Raw genomic sequence first — 8,861 nt, forward strand, 5'->3', positions numbered from 1 at the left:
CAGGTAACGACACGACACGTCGTTACACGGTACACGACAATAAAAGCCAAAACAAACAGACTGAGAAACAGCACATACACCGGGACTGTTGCATTAACAAATGTACTCAGGGATAAACCACTGTGAAAATACAAACTTTTAACTGTGCAATATTTTCTTTTTTTTAACTGTGCAATATATTCTAAAGGACTAATCACTGTACAACAACTGCATTTTCACTTGTTCATTCTTATATACTTTTGTATACACTATATTTATTTATTTATTTTTTGATTTATTGTACATGTATACTTTTTTCCCTCTTAAAGGTACGGTCTTTTCATTTGCACTGAACGGGGTTGCATTCAAAAGATTCTGATTCTGATGTTCTTCCCAGTGAAGAACCTTCTTCCGAAAGTCTGTCAATGCCTGATGTCCTTCCAGTGAGAAAGTCGTTTGTGAAAGTCACAGTGCCAGTCACTGATGTTCCATGTGAGGAACCTCCTTCTGAAACTTCATCCATGTCTCAGTCTGTAACACACACAAAAAGATTCTAGGTCTGACCAACCTCCTCAGCCGTGAGCAAAAAGATGACAGTCAATAAAATTCAAAAAGATAATTTATTAACACAATCAAAAAGGTAAAGGATTAAACAGCCCAGTGTCCCATTGGCAGATCAAGTAAAAACACACAGTCCAAGGCCAGAGCAAGCTATGCCACAATGCCAGTTGCACTCCACACGTTGACTTCAACAGAGTTAGGAGTTGTCCTCTGAGACCCACCACCCTGTAAGTAGATAGCCAGTGGTCACTCCAGCCTCTGCAACTCAGCTGCCTTTAGGCTGTGGCATATAATAGGCCCTGGCCTGCACAGAGAGACAAAATAACACCTTGAAATGTGACACACACACAACCACTCCCAACCCAGTGCAACTTCACACAATAATATGGAGATGAATTAATACAGGCAGAGGTGGGACCAAGTCATTGTTTTGCAAGTCTCAAGTAAGTCTCAAGTCTTTATCCTCAAGTCTCAAGTCAAGTCTCAAGTAATGTCAGGCAAGTCAGAGTCGAGTCTCAAGTCACTGGTGTAAAAGTCCGAGTCAAGTCACAAGTCTGAAATTTTGAATTTCAAGTCCTTTCGAGTCTTTAAAAAAAAACGAAAAAAGAATGTTGCAGTTATGCTAAATGTAAATATTAGACCATGTAATTTTTAAATCTGTGTTTTTCTCAACACATGACAAAATAGTGAACTTAGAAAATATACACAAATTGTGAAATTGCACCTCTTTAAAATGCAGCTCAATTAAACCTAGCTCCAAGAATAATTTTCACCGACAGTTCTGAGATAAGCTGCATGTTATTCTTGGATGCGCTTGTAGGACCGGCTTTAAAATCGCATGACAAAAATATCATACACATTAAAAAAAAACTGTATCACCAACGTAGCCTGGACAACATTTGCTAGTTAGATGAAGTCAGCTATCTCATCCTAGCATATTTATATGCATATTTATAATTATACGCTTCTTGGAGTGAGCGCACACACTCGTGAAGTTTAGTAACTTCAGGTCACTGCAACAAGCCCAGGTACAGTTTACCGACGGATGGGTGCAGGACCTTGAAATGCACCGTGTAGAACGAAAGACCATCGTACGTATCATAAGTTTACCAGTCTCACAAATCGTCGTCATAAATATACATTCGTTAACCGTTTATTAATAGGACCTTTAAGCTCAACGGTAATTAATTAGCAGTGGAAATAATTTCTGGTAGCATTACAGAAATGTAGCAGTGACAATAATACTGTATGCTGTAATCGTACTGGGCAATTAGTGATACAAAAAACCTGTTTTATCCTGTGAATAAAAGTATATGTTTTTGTCAATGTACCATAATAACAGAAGCGAAACGCAATATTGTGTCAGGATAATTCACTATTTATGCACAATAAACAAAGGAGCATAGCACGACAATTTCTGTTCAGCGCCAGACTTGCTTGTAACCTATATCACCAATTATGTTATGAAAATGACGTATTAACTACTACAAAACACTGACCTCTGTGTAAATGCTTGGAGCAGACTAACCTGTGAGCTGGAGTGTTCTGGGACGTTATATTTGATCTTTGAATGGCTGCAATCCAGGCCATCCGTCGCCTCTTTGTTACTTCGGAAACATGGCTCGAACAATTTCTCTTCAACGACATAATCCGATAAAAAAAACGATCTCTTTACCCGTCGGCTTCCCGTGGCTGTCATGCGACCGGCTATTGCAGTTAATAATAACGGCTTCTTGACATTTTTGTGTCTCTTTTTATCGCTGTGTGACTGATTTCAATTGAAAGCCTGCGTGCGCTAGTACCTCTTGCCACGAGTTCCCAGAATCCTTTGCGGTTCTACCCCGGAATGACGTCACATTTTCAATCTCCATATAATATACATGTTAAATTTTATGTTTGGGGTGAAATATCAAGTCTTTTCAAGTAAACCGGTTCAAGTCCAATTCAAGTCCCAGGTCATTGGTTTAAAAGTCCAAGTCAAGTCACAAGTCTTAGAACATTTTTTCAAGTCAAGTCTAAAGTCATAAAATTAATGACTCGAGTCTGACTCGAGTCCAAGTCATGTGACTCGAGTCCACACCTCTGAATACAGGCACATTAGTCTACCATGTTACACCGTCAGCTGTATTTGTTATCAGTGTAACAGAGAAGTCAGATGACCATAAAATCAGGAAGAAGAAAAAAGAAAGAAAAGAGCTTTGCAATAAATATTAACACTACTCCACATCTTTGTTAAACTAAAAGAGTTTAGGTGTATATAAATCTAAAGTTGATCAAGGTGAGTAAAAAAAAGTATAATAAAAGTTTTTTGTGTTTTCACCTCTAAAAGTTACTCTATACGGTTTACAAAGCACCTTATTTTCCTTGCCATCAAATTCAAAATGTGTCCATCATAAATTAATGCATGACAAAAATAACTATTTAGATTAAAAAAATGTCTTTATAACTTTAAAGTTTAATTCATTAATAATTGCTTATACTAAAGCATGTGTGAAATAGAGTCACTATAGAATTTGCTTAATTTATTCACAATTTTTTATTTTATCCAAACTTAAACTTTCTGTGGATATCAGCAATTTAATCTTTCACAAATGAGAAAAGGAAAACCCACCAGGGAAACTGCAGATTACCCAGGTGGGTTTGTCGTACCTGACCAGAAAAATATTGGATGTAACTTACATACGTTAAACATGCATGATTGTATTATGTGATTGTGGAGTTTGAAAGAGGTTTAAACTTAAGATTCTCGAACAAAAAGCCAGCATATTTATATAGAACAGTTAAATAGTGACAATAATCTTAAATTCATGTGAGGGTGTACAATACTGTTCAAAACTCTTTGGCAACTCACAAGGCACCAATCTTGTCAGGACTGGTGGAATTAACAACACAGAAAAATACCGTCAGATTTGTTCCAGCATGCAGTATCATCTGGTAAGGGTCTGATTGGCAACAGCTTCATTTTTCAGCCTTACAATGATCCCAAACACACTGCCAGTGCAGTAAATTCATACCTGGATAGAAAAACACAGAGTGGAAAAGTATCCGTCATGGATTTGCCTCCAGCTCTGTTCTAGTCAAATGTCCCTGTAAGTAAAGCATAAATAGGTCTTATTAATTTATTCTTTACACCTGATCTTTATTACTCCTGAGCACTCACATACTGCAACAGATCTTTTTTCAGGCATTTTGATAAGAAATTGTATTTGGAAAAAAAGTGATTTGGGAACCTTAATGATGGCTCTGTACCAAAAAAAAAAGCTACAGATTTTCTCACAAGTTTAATAGCATGTCTACCAACTATTACCTGTTTAAATAACTGCTGAGCATTACTCCAAATACTTTATTTGGTGGCTCCTCATTAAAATTTTTATTTATTTGTTAACATGAGCATCAGTTACTGTGTATTTTTAACACCTTAAATTCAATGTGATACCATTATCCTGCCTAACAACCTAAAAAGCTCCAAAAGGATTAAGTATGGAACATATTATAAATGGAAAATCATATATTGCACTCCAAACACAGCAGTTCTGAAATGGCTGAAAAGACCAATGCTCTGTTGCAGTATGCAGAGTACATGTGTAAATTGATCATAGTACAAAAAAATATAGTGCCTTTGTAGAGCGGTGATCAAATACAGAGATAGAGGTCGCTGACATTGAGACATTCAGAGTCATCATAAGGCAGTAACTGACAAATAAGACAGCACAGCAGTTACATGATTCGATCTTACCACAAGAGGTCAGTACAATACATTAATGTAGTAGACACAAATTATGCAGGTTGAGGCATAAAAATGTACAGAGTAAAAAGGTAAATGAGGTAACCAGGCTTAAAATCCATCTTTTCTTTTTCTGTACACAGTCAAGTAAAGACTGTAAGCTTTCCTCTGCTTTAGAGGAGTTCTTTCAGGCTTGCTAATTCTACTTTTGTCCTTCCAGAGATGGTTGTCTGGGAAAATCCCAGTAGATCAGCAGTTTCTGAAATACTCAGATCAGCCGATGCTCACTTTGAACTTAGCTGGGTCATCTTGGCCATGTCTACATGCCTAAATGCACTGATTTCCATTTCCTAAACTGACACTACAGTGTTTACACTAGACAGTATAAAGTTGGAATTCAGTGAATGAATCGAAGCATCACCAGTTTAAATGCAAATTTATCCCTGCTACACTTGATGTAACATAAGTCTGACCATCACAACCACAGCCACTGTGTATCAGTCTAACACAGATCTTTACTGTGAATTCACCACAGTCCTGCAAACTAACTAAAATGTGTAATTTCTTAAAGCACATCATATGAACTACTTTCAACCCACTTTCATTCCCAAACATTTCTGTTATAAATGACACCGCTTAACCAAAAGTAACAAGTCCGTTATGAAAATGTAAAAAGTAGAAAGTAATTATATTTGTGTTAAAATATAGGGAGTAAAAGTAAAAAGTTAATAAGTACTCAAGTAAAATATAGATACCTGAAAACCAAGGCTGGACTGGGACAAAAATTCGGCCCGGGCATTTTGACTAGAGACCGGCCCACCAGGATAAAGATTGAAAATGTGACGTCATTCAGGGGTAAAACCGCAAAGGATTCTGGGAACTTGTGGCAAGAGGTACTAGCGCACGCAGGCTTTCAATTGAACTCAGTTACACAGTGATAAAAAGAAACCCGAAAAATGGCAAGAAGCTGTTGTATTATTAACTGCAATAGCCGGTCGCATGACAGCCACGGGAAGCCGACGGGTAAAGAGATCGTTTTTTTTTATCGGATTACGTCGTTGAAGAGAAATTTTTTAAGCCATGTTTCCGAAGTAAGAGCCGACAGATGGTCTGGATATACCAAATATAACGTCTCAGAACACTTCAGCTCACATGTTAGTGTGCTCCAAGCATTCCCACAAAGGTCAGTGTTTTGTAGTAGTTAATACGTCATTTTTCTTAACATAATTGGTGATATAGGTTACAAGCAAGTCTGGCGCTGAACAGAAATTGTCGCGCTATGCTCCTTTATTTATTGTGCATAAATAGTGAATTGTCCTGACACAATATTGCGTTTCGCTTCTGTTATTACCATGGTACATTGACAAAAACATATACTTTTATTCACAGGATAAAACAGGTTTTTTTGTATCACTAATTGCCCAGTGCGATTACAACATACAATATTATTGTCACTGCTACATTTCTGTAATGCTACCAGAAATTATTTCCACTACTAATTAATTACCGTTGAGCTCAAAGGTTATATTAATAAACGGTTAACGAATGTGTATTTATGAAGACGATTTGTGAGACTGGTAAACTTACCTTTGTTCGTACGATGGTCTTTCGTTCTACACGGTGCATTTCAAACCGCGGTAAAGTGAGCCGTCATTTGTGAGCCGCGGTCAAGCCAGCCGCCTCTTATCCGCAGCATAAATTTCCTTGCGCTTTTACACCAGTCTTTACGGTAGCGCCTTTTCGCTTTATGTGCCGATTGAAAGCCTATACCCGCGCACACGTGCACGCGCGCGAACAGTCGCACGCACATGCGCGCACACAAATTACAATGAAACAGCCCGGTACAGTCAATGCAATTATGGAAATGTCAGAAATTCATGAAAAATCATCCTGAGTAGTTGATGTCCAACTTTCAACACATCCCTCCTCTGGGACACCTACTGTACCTGTGTGCCAAGTTCCATCCAGATTCACTGTAATATTCCTCAGAAATTACAGGAAACTTGTATTCAACGCAATACAGTCAATACAATAGAATTATGTCAATTTTCAAAAATTCATTAAAAGTCATCCTGAGTAGTTGAGGTCCAACTTTCAACAGATTACTTCTCTGGGACACCTACTGTACCTGTGTGCCAAGTTCCATCCAGATTCACTGTAATATTCCTCAGAAATTACAGGAAACTTGTATTCAACGCAATACAGTCAATACAATAGAATTATGTCAATTTTCAAAAATTCATTAAAAATCATTCTGAGTAGTGGAGGTCCAACTTTCAACACATCCCTCCTCTGGGACACCTACTGTACCTGTGTGCCAAGTTTCATCCAGATTTACTGTAGAATTCCTCAGAAATTAATGGAAACATTTATTCAATCTAATACAGTCAGTACAATAGAATTATGTCAATTTTCAAAAGTTCATTAAAAATCATCCTGAGTAGTTGATGTCCAACTTTCAACACATCCCTCCTCTGGGACACCTACTGTACCTGTGTGCCAGGTTACAGCCAAGATTTACTGTAGAATTCCTCAGAAATTAAAGGAAACTTGTATTCAATTCAATACAGTCAATACAATAGAATTATGTCAATTTTCAAAAATTCATTAAAAATCATCCTGCGTAGTTGAGGTCCAAATTTCAACAGATTCCTTCTCCGGGACACCTACTGTACCTGTCTGCCAGGTTACAGCCAAGATTTACTGTAGAACTCCTCAGAAATTAAAGGGTACTTGTATCCAATGCAGTCAGCCAATACAATAGAATTATGTCAATTTTCAAAAATTCATGAAAAATCATCCTGAGTAGTTGAGGTCCAACTTTCAACAGATTCCTTCTCTGGGACACCTACTGTACCTGTGTGCCAGGTTTCATCCAGATTTACTGTAAAATTCCTCAGAAATTAAAGGAAACTTATATTCAATTCAATACAGTCAATACAATAGAATTATGTCAATTTTCACCTTCTTCAAGCAGTGGTACAGGAAGAAGTCTGCATCCTTCAAGAAAAACATGATTTTCATGCAGGACAATGCTCCATCACACGCGTCCAAGTACTCCACAGCGTGGCTGGCAAGAAAGGGTATAAAAGAAGAAACACTAATGACATGGCCACCTTGTTCACCTGATCTGAACCCAATTGAGAACCTGTGGTCCATCATCAAATGTGAGATTTACAAGGAGGGAAAACAGTACACCTCTCCGAACAGTGTCTGGGAGGCTGTGGTTACTGCTGCATGCAATGTTGATGGTGAACAGATCAAAACACTGACAGAATCCATGGATGGCAGGCTTTTGAGTGTCCTTGCAAAGAAAGGTGGCTATATTGGTCGCTGATTTGTTGTTGTTTTGTTTTTGAATGTCAGAAATGTATATTTGTGAATGTGGAGATGTTATATTGGTTTCACTGGTAAAAATAAATAATTGAAATGGGTATATATTTGTTTTTTGTTAAGTTACCTAATAATTATGCACAGTAATAGTCACCTGCACACACAGATATCCCCCTAAAATAGCTAAAACTAAAAACAAACTAAAAACTACTTCCAAAAACATTCAGCTTTGCTAATGAGTTTTTTGGGTTCATTGAGAACATGGTTGTTGTTCAATAATAAAATTATTCCTCAAAAATACAACTTGCCTAATAATTCTGCACTCCCTGTAGGTCTGTTGACAGAGCTCTGTACAGGTCTGCTCGAGCTGACCTGAAAAGGGGTCCCACCTGTCCAGCAACAACACATGGCATGGAATAATAGACATCATAAACCACAGAGGCAGAACTGTGAAAACAGAAAACCTGAGTGTGCAGCTAGCAGAGGAAATAAACAGCTTCTTCGCCCGCTTTGAAACACCACAACAGCAGCATTCATCTGCCTCAGCCCTGCTCCCATCCTCATCCTCACCTGGTTCCTGCACCGCTCCATTCACTGTAACGGAGCACGATGTCAGATGTGTGTTCCTAGCAGTGAACCCCAGGAAGGCGGCCGGTCCAGACGGAATACGTGGTAAAGTGCTAAGACCATGTGCCCACCAGCTCACCCTCATCTCCACCAGAATCTTCAACCTCTCACTGGATGAAGCAGCCATCCCATCCTGTCTAAAATCAGCCACAATCATCCCAGTACCAAAGAAGTCTCCCATCACCAGCCTGAACTATTATTGCCCTGTGGCCCTCACACCGGTAATCATGAAATGCTTTGAGAGACTAGTCCTTCAGCACACCAAGGATTACCTCCCCCCAGAATTCGACCCCCACCAGTTTGCATACCGTGCAAACAGATTCACAGAAGATGCCATCACCCTCCACTCGGTGCTGAGTCACCTAGAACAGCGGCAGAGCTATGCCAGAATGCTCTTTGTGGACTACAGCTCACCCTTCCACCACTCGCCCATTGAGAGCCTACTAACTTACTGCATCACAGTATGGTACAGCAGCTGCACTAAGGTGGATAGAGCCACCCTCCCAGCATGTTTGCAATGAGTAGGAGATGCTCTGTATCTCACTGTACAACTGTATAGTGACAAAGGTATTGGGTTCTTTTCTAAAAATTGCTATAAACAGAGGAACCCAAACTGATGAAAAGTGGCGAATATTTT

The sequence above is a fragment of the Rhamphochromis sp. 'chilingali' genome (genome assembly GCF_963969265.1).
Source record: "Rhamphochromis sp. 'chilingali' genome assembly, chromosome: 14".
Classification (NCBI taxonomy): Eukaryota; Metazoa; Chordata; class Actinopteri; order Cichliformes; family Cichlidae; genus Rhamphochromis; species Rhamphochromis sp. 'chilingali'.